The 13,751-nt window shown below is 48.4% G+C and overlaps 1 protein-coding gene and 2 non-coding genes across 9 annotated transcripts in view; all 3 read right to left on the minus strand.

Annotated features, from left to right (window-relative positions):
• The window catches only part of LOC146855301 (synaptotagmin-1), a 4,118,085-nt gene that overhangs the window by 959,428 nt on the left and 3,144,906 nt on the right, over positions 1–13,751 (minus strand). The gene's annotated exons all lie outside the window — the stretch shown is intronic.
• Positions 9,775–9,884, minus strand: LOC146855302 (U6 spliceosomal RNA). The gene has a single exon (XR_014958921.1). It is a non-coding gene; the product is annotated as a U6 spliceosomal RNA (small nuclear RNA).
• On the minus strand, positions 11,084–11,189 carry LOC146855303 (U6 spliceosomal RNA). Its single transcript, XR_014958920.1, has one exon. It is a non-coding gene; the product is annotated as a U6 spliceosomal RNA (small nuclear RNA).

Genomic DNA, 13,751 nt, shown 5'->3' on the forward strand with positions numbered 1-13,751 from the left:
TATACTGCAATTAATTGCCCAAAGAAATGGAAAACAAATGCACACTTAAATAACTTGAGTTCTGCCTTCTTCTTTGGGAAGTAGGCACATCAATCAGCCCCTATGGAGGGAATGACGTTGCAGGTAACATGGCTGTTATGTCAACATGTTAACCCATTCATTAATGTTTTATTCTCAGACACAAAGCTATGATTTCAAACACTTAGCAAGCTTTTGAATTGAAGCCTCAATGTAGAAACCAAACATGAGATTATCATTAATAGCAGAAACTCTAAGAAATTTTTATCATACTTCAAATGTTTTTCCTTTGCTTAAAGTGAACCAGCAAATCATTAAACTTTAATCACTCCGATTTTTGTGAGCATGCTTGTGGTGTTGTAGTAGGACACCACGCACCTGAGGTCTAATATTGTCAGTCTAATTTGAGAGTAGCTACCCAGGTTTTGAGTATGATCTCTAATTTGCTGATATCAAGAAATAGGAAATAAATGAATAACATCACGTGTGCTAAGACAGGTATCGTGGTATAATCTATAGCACTATAGCCCGCTGCTGAGATCCATACTGGATGCTAAAGGCACAAACCCAAGTTATAGTCCTGCAGGGGACGCTGTACTGAAGGAGAGAACCTTTAAGAGCTGGTATAGCCAAAAGAAGACGAGATAATGCTATTGGAACATTTCAGCCACTGTGGTTAGAATGTTCTAAATTAAAAAGGGAGAAACGGAAAGACAACATTGGAATTTGAAATAAGAAAAGTCTATACCAACTACTATTAGTCCAAAGTTATGCTGCCGTCTTCAATAGGTCTCTCGACATTCCAATGTTCTAATATTTAGTAATCAAGTTTCTTGCTGAACCAACACTTGATCATGAGGACTTGACAGAGGTGAATGTGCTTCTGTGCAAGGCAAAGGAAAATGTTTCTTTAAAAGGATAAGCAAGAACATGATTTGTAATTTAATTTAACAGTATTTGTAAAGCGCATCAATCATCCCGGGGGACATCACGGTGCTAGGATGCATTAGAGTGCGATGTGATTGATCATTGGTAGGGTCAGTCTCTTGGGAACAGGTAGGTTTTTCACTGTTTTCCTGAACAGTAGATAATCGTCTGTTAAGCGAAGATCAAGGGGTAGGTTGTTCCAGAGGACCGCGGCTGATTTTGAGAAGGACCGGTCGCCCATTTTGGCCTTGTAAGTGCGCTTGAAATAGGCAAGAGCTAGATGGCATGATCTCAGGTTACATGGAGGTTATGTGGAATTTTAATTTATCATGTAGAATTTGTGGCCCCTTTTTATGGAGGGTGTTATGCGCAAAACAGAGGAGCTGGAAGCTGGCTCTCTGGTGAACTGGGAGCCAGTGTACTTCCTTCAGGCAGAGGGATGCTGAACTATATATTTTTTATTATAAATTAGTTTGGCGGCTGCATTCTGAACTACCTGGAGTCTGGTGAAAAGATAGTCAGCCATGCCTACATAAAAGGCGTTGCCATAATCAAGTCTGCTCATGACGGGCCTGGGTGACCATTTGTCTGCATTTTTGTGGGCTCCTGGGAAAGAGTCACCTGAAAAGTTTCAGAATGGCGTAGATTTTACTGCACAGTGTGCATACTTGGTTCAACATAGATAAGGTATCATTGAAGATAATGCCCAGATTTTTTGCCATTCGCTTAGGTTCTGGGGTGGTGCCTAGTGCCTGGGGCCACCAGCTACTGTCCCAGATATCCTTGGCACCTCCAAAGAGCAGAATTTCCGACTTTCCGGTGTTCAGTTTTAGACAGTGCTGGGACATCCAATCTGCGAGTTCAGTGAGACAGTTAATTAGATTTTTTTTTGTTTCAGTGTTGGTCAGCCTGTCTATCAAGGGAATCACAAATTGTGTATCATTGGCATAGGAGTGAATGTCAATTCCCCATATCCTATTAATATCTGCCAGCGATGAAACGTAGGTATTAAAAAGAGTGGGGCTTGAGGTAGCTCCCTGCGGGACTCTGTACTTAATGCTCTTTGCGGTGGAGGTGCAGGATCCCATTTGAATTGTTTGGGTTCGATCTTTCAAAAAGGAGGCGAACCATGATAGGGCATTGGAGCAGATCCCTTTTTTGTGCAAAATTTGTAGTAGTTTAGTATGGGAAACAGTATCGAAGGCCGCAGTAAGATCTAATAAGATCAATGCTACTGCTCTGCCCTGGTCTACTAGTGTTCTGATGTTATCGGACACAGCTAGTAGAGTTGCTTCTGTGCTGTTGTTGGTTCTAAAGCCCGTCTGTGAGGGGTCGAATAGGTTGTTAGACTCGAGGAAGGTGGTGAGTTGCTTATTAACTAAGCACTCCAGAACTTTGGATAAGAGCCATGCCCCATTTCACATACACTTTGTATACTGTTTTTAATGTGCCTAGATCGTCGCCGCACTCTCTCACAAAATGGGGATAAGGAGAGTATTAGGAGGTATTACTTGAGAGCCAAGAATAAATTCCATGTGACCACAGTAGGGGTGTTTACAGAAATACTTTATATATCCCTCTCTACAGGTTACTCAACCACACTACTGAAGATTGCTATCATAGTGCTTACATGTGGCAGGTAGCCAATAGCCCCACCACAGTGTGTAGATAGTTTCACTGTTCTTAGATTAGGTCCTGAAGAATTGCCACGGATAGACAGAACCACTAGACAAGAAACATGTCGACCTCTAGAGTTGAGCATAGCTCCAATTGAACCTTAACGTCAGGGAAGCTGTCACTGTTTCTGATTTTACTGAGGTGGATAACCAGCCAGAATAAAATTGATTTTTGGATTATTCTACCTATTTTAACTTACTCACTCTCTTCACTGTATCTACACACCACAGGCCACACACCCCCACTTCATCATACGGCAAGGAACAAAAGATCACCGATAAAGAGCCCCTACATGGGTGCCCATTGGGTATTGCAGCGTTGACCCAACGAGGAGCAGGTCCAGATGATGAAGCATGACACCTAGCTTGCTGGGTGTGTGAGGAGCCTAGTTCCAAAAGAGCGGGATCCCCTCCTAATCCCTCTCCAGTACCAGGTCCCACCGCCACTACCATTAACCAATGATAGCGGTTGGTTCCCTGACTTTTATTGACAAGGCTCTACCCCAGGAGGAACAGCATTTCATTGTCGACCTTCCTAAACAGTCACACATCACCCCAACCTCAGAGACCTCCACTGGCTCCCCATCCAGAAGGGATGTCATTTCAAGATCCTCACGCACACCTACAAAGTCCTTCATGATCAAGGACGATCCTACATCAACCATAGACTACATTTCCGTCAACCCTCCAGACTCCTGCATTTCTCCTCACTCGCCATAGCCCACACCCCCTGCATCTGTCACAGCCATAGAGGGCACCATTCCTTCTCCTACATCATCGCCAAGACCTGGAACGACCTGCCTCTCCACCTCGGAGGGTGACGGACTTCAGAAAGAGACTCAAGACCTGGCTTTTTGACTGAGACACTGCACCCTCAGCACTCAGATACCCCTAGGGGGTGACAGTGTTGCAAGAACTGATTGATTGATTGATTCATACTTGCTATTTTGGGCTTCAAATTAACCCCCATCCAGGGGGGATGTCAACTCCTAAGTATAATGTGAAAGTCACGGTGTCAAATAAGTATATACATGTAGAAAATTGTAATAGCAAAAGTACAGTGAAGGACATGAAGGAAACAGTGACTCCAAATAGTATTTGAAAGGGGATCAATAAGGCTCATAAACGCATATCAGTTTGCTACTTGGTTAATCTAGATTGTGATACATAGGAGAGAATAGATGAGTATTACAGATATGAACTAGGAACAAGCAACAACAAGCTACATTTCACGGCGGACGGTAACAATAGGAAAGCTGGGAGATAGCGTTAGATGCCAAAAGCACTGCAAGCTACAATCATGTTTTTAAATTGTTAGCCATTTATCATTGACTATTGATTGATTACATAGAAAAGAAGGTAATTGATTATTGAAGGTTAATTAAACGCATTACTATTATCACAGGTTCCAAAAATCACCAATTTGTTCAGAATTTCCCTTTCACAAGTGAATGCAATAAAAAGAACGAAAAAGAAACTCATACGTCAATACATGTCATAAATAAGAGTTTTATGATATGACACCTATGAACTCTTTTATACGAGTTTGTTTTTCATGAGATCTGGACATCAAAAGCAGATTCTTGCTCGGTTCAATTAGAGTAGATGTGAGGTGATAACTTGGTCGAGCAGGCTGAAGCAGGGCCTCTTGTTTTTTTTCATCAGCTAAGATAAATAGGGGCCATATTGGCCACAATGCTAATAATGACCAAGGTTTCCTTTATGAAAGTGTCTTCTTGGATGTATATTTACTTCATAATAATAAGGAGAGCTTAAGGCTGGAAAAGTGTCATTTTTTAGAAATGTCTGATGATTGTAGGCTTCCCTTGGTACCTGCTGACTCAAGCTCAAATATTGCAGACCCCCTGCATGGAATCTTGCCCCATGAAAAACATTCTCGGACGCCCAATGTGTGGATCCCTGCTCAAACCCCACACTCAGAAGACATAAAGAAACAGATTTTACTGAGTGAGGGAGACTGAGGGGAAGTACATTGTTTTGGAAAAGAATAGCTAAACATGTCCAGTATGATCTCCCATCCAATGAAAGAGAATGAGGGAGGCCTATCATCAGCAGCAGAAACTTTAGGATGTGTAGATGTTAAAAATGCATGACTGTGCTATGTTTCCATCAACCCATTTGTGATGCCAGAACCCAAAAGACATGTAGCCTAAGCCTGCATTTCCCTTGAGTTTCCTTTCCAAACATACAGAATGCACTTCATCCGGTTTATTCCCTGGGGGCCCCCTGAAGACCCAAAACCATCTGGTCCCTCCATTTTCAGGAAGCCCAGAGGATCAAAGCTGGGGGACACACCTTGGCAGGTATATGTTCCTGTGTGATGGTGGATAGAGGGACTCACCGTACCCATATCTTTGAAAATTAATTTGCTAAACATCTGACAGACGCCATGTTCAGCATGTTCTACCAACCAGCCAGTGACACAATGCAAGTCTAGCTTGCACCAATTGATTCCATAGGTTGTACATAATTTAAAAAATGTTTATAGTTTCCATACTTTCCATACAGTCTTAAATTATATGTCATCAAAATGAACAGTGCTTCGTAAGCACTAATTTTGCCATAATTTTGTCGTCTGTACTAATATTATAGAATTGACTGTGCAGACTGCATTTCTTTGGAAAGCCATCACACACTTGGTATTTCCAGACTCCAAGCATTCAGGGCAACATTGCCTTGGCTAGTGTTTCTGGTTTTATCTTGGTCCATTCCAGAAATGCAGCACAATATTGAGCAACTGTGTTAATATATATGTAAAATAGCCCCAAATTATTTATTATATTTTCATACTGTAATGAGATATTGATGCAAGGTTTGCACCAATACGTAGCCCTGTATGTGACAACAAAAATAACTTATGTTAGTTCACAAGGAGACGGAAGATGTGAATGTGTTTAAATAACCTAATGACACAATTTGGGAAAAAGCTCTGGTATAGAGGTGTGCAAAACCCCAGGCAGTGAAAGTGTTAACTGACTCTGATTGGTGTTTAACAATGTAAAATTGAGTAGATCACCTAACAAGGGAGGATGGCTAATAGAGACATGATGGGAAGCATGGAATGCTAAAACTCGGAATGGGTGAATATTGGGCAATATTCCACCTGAGCCCTCAAAGATTAGACCTAAACTTCAGAGAATCCTTGAGAATATCACCGATTGTAAATGTGTCTCAGGTCCATTTTTGTCTGATTCATAGCAGTTTGTTTTGTACCTTAAGGGTGCAGTTATAATTTTAGATAATCTATCCTCATTGAATGATAAAGTATTAAGTGCTTAAAAAGTAGGGGCATATCACCAAGGGCCGGCGATAATTATCGCTCAGCGCTCTTAGCGTAAGGATAATTATCGCCGGCCAACTCTGAATTTTATTGCGGAGATAGCGTGCTATCAACAACGCTTATCTCCAAAGCGATAACATTCAGAGCGCAAGCTGACAATTGTGAGATTATCACTGGAAATGCAGCGATAAACCCACAAGGTTTGGAGATAGCTTGCTGATAGGGATAGACATACTTAGCCATGATATCCACCTTACATAGGATATCATGGCTAAGCCAGAAAAATACCAGACGTAAAAAAGCAGCGTTAACCGCGGTTAGCGCTGCTTTTTTATCGCTAACAGGGTTAACGATATCCTTGATAATAGGAGAAATGTCGCTTAGCGACATTTCTCCAATTATTTTACTCTGGAACGCCCACTTTGCATCTCATTAGAGATGCAGGGGGAAGCGTAGAGTAAAAGGGTGCTAAAATGCGAATTTGCGAGTTAGCACCCTGTTGCTAGTTTTATCTCTGCTTTTTTGCCTTTTAAAGCCAAAAAAGCAGAGATAAAGCCCTTGTTGATATGCCCCGTAGTTTGGACAGAACCTGAAATAAACGTAGGCTCTCCCGGTGTTCCTTTGGAACCATGTTTGCATTGCTGTGTACTGCTTAAAATAGACATCTGACACTGGTGTCGAATTCAACAGATCCTACATTATCATATATTTTAGATACATGTAACAGCGCTCTGGGCTGGCAGCATGATGCAGCATTGCACTATATTGTTAAGCAAAGCAAATTAGAGAATCAGTACTGTACAGGAAAATGGCACAGTGGCAGCACCCCAGCTTGGCCAATTGCATAACCAACAATTAGCAATCTAATGGGGTAGAAACATGGCAGCCTATTCTAACCCGGACCAAACACCACCCCCCCCCCCCACCCTGGTTCCCCGTGTGGGATATCGCGAGATGGCTGCTTTTGTGTCTACTTTGCTCTTATGGAAGGGACTGGTGCCACATTGGAAAGAAGTGGCCATGTTGGACCGCAGTCTTCAAAACATGCTAAATGTTTTCCTAAAATTAATTGGGAAATAATATTGATTCACTCCCATATATTGGCAATCGACTGATTCATTGAGAATACCCGTTTAGAAAAATTCGCATTTTTTCACGTAGTATTTTTCTTGTAATGTAGTCATAAAAGCAAAAAAAACACCATGTGAGCACATTCCAGCTACATTCCTCGCTTCGGTGCCCAGCATCATTAGTAAATTGCCCAAGGGCAGGGGATAATCCTCTCCAATTCATTAATTATGTGGAGCCGCTGGAACAGCAAGAAATGCCGGGGATATGCCCAGGTCTTGTGTGTGTATCATACTCTGCGTGAACAGATGGGCGCACGTGCATGCCTGTCAGTAGACTGCAGCCTTCCCGCTCTGCTCTCCGTGGGCTCTGACAGTCACTGCGAGGGGTGCATCGAGCCGGTGTGAGGAGGTATCACCGAGGGACAGGGACAGCTATGAAAATGCAGTCTGTGCGTGCCCTCCACAGTGCATGCTTCCCTACGTGAAGGGCATTTTGCGCAATTTAAACTGCTTGTTGTTGTGGCATATTAGATGCATGCATGCATGCATAAATAAATAAAACAAACACACAAACAAACATACCACACTAATTTTCGGCCACAAGCGGCTCTACTTTTCGGCCACAAACGGCCATTGTTACATTAGTTTCCACTCATCAAACCATGCTGTGTCCCCGTGGGGTGTACTGCAATGGTTGTTTTCAGTTCGCTGGACAGCAGTCCACCTTAGCTGAGACAGGGGCCCAGTGGTCAACTAAAGGTTTAAGGAAACGCTGCTCGTTGTGTTCATTTCTGAAAGGGCGATCGGTTTTTACCCAGTCTGTTTCGGTGTAATGCCCCGATTACTTACCGGTAATCTTCATTACTCCGAGTATAGTCTTCCTCGCCACATGACTAACACAGTGAGCTTCAGCTCCACAACAGAACCCTCCAAAGCAAAAAGTCAGCATCCCATGCCTCCCATCCCTTCCCAAGATGGCCGACCCATTACACCCATGACCCCTATAAGAGGCGGGCCGGCCCAACCCATCAGCCTGAAACTACCAAGCACAACATGAAGCCGATAGCCAGACAGGGAGGGAGGGATGGGAACTCATGTGGCGAGGAAGACTATACTCGGAGTAATGAAGATTACCGGTAAGTAATCGGGGCATTACCTCCTCGTTAGTCTTCCTCGCCACATGACTAACACAGTGAGCACATACCAAAGCCAAACGGCTTCATGGAACTCACAAGAAACCAACAGACCATAAGGGAATGCCCACGAACGAGGGCCAAACCCAACAGGCCAGAATGAGCGGAAGGACCACCCAGGGGAGAGGCAACCACGAGGCAGGAAAAACCAGCCCGGGACCGAAGACACCGGGAAGGACAAAAACCCGGACCCCAGAGACACGAAGAGCCGGCAGGAACCATGCCGAAAGCAAAGGCCCAAATGGGACAGAGAAAAGCTCCGGACCAGACCGCACGGAGCCAAAGGCCACAGAAAACAGAGCCCAGAGAACAAGCCGGCCAAAACCGGCCAACGAACATCCCGAAAGAGGGCAACAAAAACCCCCCTTAAAAAAAAGGGAAACCGAACGAACAGAGGGCAACCCCACCACAGCGACCCATCAAAAAAGGCACAGCAGAAAGGGAGAAGCCGATTGACAAACACAGCAACCCCGCAAGGGAGAACACCACTCGCGAGTTGCAAGGAAGGAAAAGGGGCGCAGAAGAGAACAGAAGGGGAAATAAACCCCAGTCACACAAAGGACCCCCCCGGAAGGGACCGCGACCCCAAGGAGAGACCCAGGCAGGAATAAGGGAACAAACAGACCCAGGAAGGTGACAGAACGACACCGAAGAGACCTGGCCACCAAGGGGACTCAACCAGGCCACCGCAGAAAGCGGAGAACCCACAAGACCACCCACGCACAGAAGGCAGGGAAAAGCCGCGCCACGGACCGAGCCCGACCCACACAGGGACCAAGCGAGTCGCCGAAACGAGCACCCACCAAAGGCGAGAAGGGCAGAAGGGCAGGGTGATCCAGAAACTCCGGCAGAAAAAGGAGGAGAAGGCCAAAGAGCCAACACCAGAGACCCAAAGGGAGCAAACAGCACCAAAGGGACCCAGAAGAACACCGTCACACAGGCAGCCACAAACAGGGGCGAACCCAGCAAACACCCGGGAGCACAAGGCAGGGTCAGCAAGGCAGGGGAAAACCCCAGAGCCACCAAGGAACGGCAAACAGAAGCCAGACTGGAAAACACCCAGAGTGAAAACCACAGACCCAGCCCAGAACAAAAAAGCTCACGACAACCAATACGGCAATCGGAGAGCAGCGGCCTACAAAGTAACAACCACAAACGGAGGAGCGGCAAAGGGGACTCAACAGGATCAGCATCCGCGACCAAGAAACCGAACCCAGGCCCCTGCAGGAGACGCAGTAGTCCAAAGCAGCACCAAAACCTCCCAGCCGTACCAGGACAGAAGCGGGAAGAGGCCGGGCAAACCGAACCAAGGAAGGACCAGAGGCACCGAGACCAACCGGAAGGAGAAAAACAGCCAGGCAACAAGACTGCAAGGAACGGCCCACGAAAACGCGTGGAAACCGAGTGCAGGGGACATGCGAAAAGCACCGAAACGTACCAGGCGGAGTACACCAGCCGCCGAAGCGATCACCCAAAACACCATACGAGGAAGGCCCCAACCAAGTCAGACAACCTCATAAGAGAACGACAGTGTGCCAACACATGACACAAAGACAGCATGTGCGTGACACGAACCCAAGGCCTGCGAGAACTTAATGGAACGCTTCACGAATGTTGCGTGTCAACCTTGCGCAGGGGCCATGCCAATCTCCTCTGAAACGAACCAATCAAAGAAGAGTTTGAAAGAAATGCCAACAAATGCCACCTTGACAGCGATTGCGGGACACAAACCTATGTCCCGTGAGAGCCCTGATAACCAGAGGCACAAGACCTACCATTGAGCCATAGCTCCCGGTTGAGCCATAGCACCTGGCCCAACAGAAAAAGGGGGGCAAGAACCAACCGCCGAGACAGGGAGCACGAAGAGGAGGGAGCGGCACAGCCGCAGACCCGAACACAACGGGGAGAGTCCAAAAAGGACCCCAAAGCCCACAGCACCCGGAAGACCCAGACGGGACCCCAACCGGGCACAAACCAGGCCCGACCCTGCACAACCACAGACCAGGCCATGCGAAACCAGGGCGGAAAGGCACGAAAGAACCGAGGGCACAGAGCGGACACCGCCGGCAAGCCGAAAGCCAACCGAGCCCCGCGCCCCCTACAGACACAGGAGGCCGAGGGACCCACACGCACCCAGGAGCAACATTTGGAAAAATATAGAAGCCCACAGCCGCCCCCACAGAGAGGGGCAGCCAAATGCCAAAACCCAAACCCCAGAGCCCGCTATAGCAGGGCATCAAGCACAAGGCGGCGGGGGAGGAGGGAGCGCAGGGCAGGACCGTGACGGCCAGCAGGAGGAGGAACCAGCAAGAGAACCCGACATAGCAGGGCCCCCACCCGGGAACCCCGAATCAACCGGGGCAGAGCAGTAGGAGTGGGAAGAGAGGGAAGGCAACACAGCGCCAGCGCGCAGGAAGGACGACAGCGAAGCAAAAAGACAATCGCCTACAACCTCCACCGCCCGCACCCGAAGGGAAGGCGGGCGGCGCATCCCACCCCCACATAGCTCTTCAAGAGGAGAAACAGAGGCACCTGAAGCGGACGCAACAGAACCCCAAGCCACCAGGCCAACGGCACACAACAACGCACCCAACGGGGCGACAAGTCCCGCATGGCACAGTAGCCAAGAGAGGGAAAAACAGAACCGGAGGAGGAAGAGGCAAGCACCCAGCTAGCACCCCCAACCACCAGGACAGAACACACGTACCGGAAAAGTGAAGCAAAGCCACAAAGCAGAGTTTCGAAATTCAGCCAACCCATGACACTTAGACAGCGATATGCAGGACTCGAACCCTAGTCCTGAGACAGCCTCGATAACCAGAGGCACAAGACTAACCAAAGAGCTAAAGCTCCTGGTACATGGAATCCGAGAAGCCCCAGAAGCAGGACAAAACAACTGCATACACGGAACGCTTCACGAATTTGCGTGTCATCCTTGCGCAGCGGCCATGCAAACTTCCCAGCATCGAACCAAATGAAGTACATGTGCTGCCGAAGCGAGCACCCACCAACCACAGAAGGATCACAAAAAAGTGAGACGACCGGCGTCTCAGAGCTAGGGGTGGGCGGAATTTGCGGAATTAACCTTCGCAAATTATCGCGAGAATGTTTAAAATTATCGCAAACAAGCAGAAATATCGCGAAGATGCGGAAGTTTTTTTCCGGCATGTTCGCGAGATTTTCTGCATGGTTGCGGGTCGCCAACTTACCCATGTGGTTGCTTGCGGGCGCGGCCATCTTGTTTTGAGTTGTTCTCGCGGTGCATGATCGCGAGAAGAAAGACGTGGTCGCGCGACGCATGACGTCACTGCGGGCGCGAACTGTCGCGAGACAGCGCAAATGGCTAAAAACAATACAACATCTCATGGAGAACGCGACCGGATCAAGAAAACTTGTCGGCGAACGCAGGGATTCAGGTAAGGCGATCGCGCGCGCGCGAGAATGTATCATTTTACAGCGCGAGCAAGAAACAAATTATCGCCAAGCTGCGGAAACCGGAATTTTTGACATTTTCGCGCTCTCCGCGGAACGCAAAAATGGCAAATTATCGCAATTTCCGCGAACGGAACGAAATTTTTGCCCAGGCCTACTCAGAGCAGGAAGAGTGGACAGCGTACATCAAACACCACCACGAAAGAAGAGCCATAAAGAGTTGCCAACTTATGACACATAGACAGCGAGTGCGGGAATCGACCCCTTGTCCTGTGAGAGCCCCGAGAACCAGAGGCACAAGACACCCCAGTGAGCCATAGCACCAGGCTGAAAAGAAGAGGAAGAAAAGCAGCAAACGCACGACAACACAAAGAACATTATGCATGTGTAAACCCATAAAAGAAGCCCAGTACAATGACCGTGTAGGACAACCACACAGAACCTGCGTATACGGAAAGCGCACGTTCGCCACAACAGGAATGCTGGCTCTGAATAACAGATGTTTAGGTGAAACCCAAACCAAAGGTACTCATATTATCTACACCGAGCGGACCCGCCGAGAACTGAACCCGTGACCCGTGACCAAGACCAAGGAGGGATCCAAGCGAGGACGGATCGGGGAGGAGGGTACCTGGCAACGAGCGCCGCGCAAAAGCCGCCGAAACAGCGGCCTGAACCATGACCTGAAAGGACTGCAGGGCGATCGCGTCAGGAGGATCCCGGAAGGGCAGGACACCCTCATCTATCATTATGCAGGAAGCGCGAGAATCACAGCACACCAGCATGACACCCAACTCAAAAGCAAAGACACTGGTGTCAGAAGTGAGATACGAACCCACGCCACCAGAGGAGACTGTGGCCGAAACACAGCGCCCCAGACCACTCAGTCATCCTGACTCGAAAGAAAACCCTCGGCGCCCAAAAAGGCAAGGAAGGCGGAAGAAACACCCGGCGGGACACGCCCCCAACGAAGCCCCGCTCCCGGGACAACGAACCGGCCCACAGCCGCGAGGAACAACAGCGCGCAGCCAGCAACGCCGCCCACCCCGGAGCGCTCCCAAGCCGGAAGAGTGTACCAGGACGCAGGTAAGCATGCGTCACCCAAGGCCGCCCCGGCGCAAAAACGTCGCGCCGGAGCCGCACAGCGGCCCACAGTCGGACCGAGCCCCGCAGAGCCGCCGCCTCCCCCAACGCCACGAGGGGCAGGCGGGCAGGCGAATACGCGGCTCGGGGCAGGAGTTGACAACAGGGCTTGAGAAATGTAAAGCACCCGCCCGCAACTCTCGGAAGACCAAGCTCCGTACTGTTGCCGCCCGCAGAATACAACAAAAGGCGGGCGGCGAAGGGAATGCCACATACAAGGGAACCGGAAAGACCGGCCCCCACGCAAACCCCCCCTCACCTGAAAACCCACGGCTCGCTAGGGCAGAGCCTCACCGGCACAAGCACAGCAACCGCCACACACACCGGGGGTAACAAGTAGGGGAATCAAAACAAGGTCCATGCCCCTAGGGTCCGCTAGAGCAGGACCTCCAACCCTGGACCCACGCGCCTGCTACAGCAGGCACCACTCACCTGAAGCGCTCTGGAGAGAGTGCAGAACAAAAAAAACAGGCTGATGGGTTGGGCCGGCCCGCCTCTTATAGGGGTCATGGGTGTAATGGGTCGGCCATCTTGGGAAGGGATGGGAGGCATGGGATGCTGACTTTTTGCTTTGGAGGGTTCTGTTGTGGAGCTGAAGCTCACTGTGTTAGTCATGTGGTGAGGAAGACTAACGAGGAGGTAATGCTGTGTTGTTGTCTCAAAGGTGCTGTAGAAACCACGCCTGGCGCAGTTCCGGAGACCGCTCCTTGTTGGTGTGTGTAGTGTCACTGTGGAGGGGTGCACTTACATGGGGGCCTGGACGCTCACCCCTCCCTTTTATTTGAATTGAAGTATGGATATATGTCAAGTAGATTGCGACACTCAAGTATTCCATATGAAAATGCATCTTTAAACCCCCTTTCAAGGTAATAGCTTTGTGAAGTATCACACTTAGTAAATTCAGTACAGAGCTAAACTAACAGATACGTGGGGCACACGGTGCGAATCTCTATGCACCCATGTCGCGTAAAATGTCGAAATGAGGTCAGAA

The sequence above is a fragment of the Triturus cristatus genome, chromosome 4_1 (assembly GCF_964204655.1).
Source record: "Triturus cristatus chromosome 4_1, aTriCri1.1, whole genome shotgun sequence".
Lineage (NCBI taxonomy): Eukaryota > Metazoa > Chordata > Amphibia > Caudata > Salamandridae > Triturus > Triturus cristatus.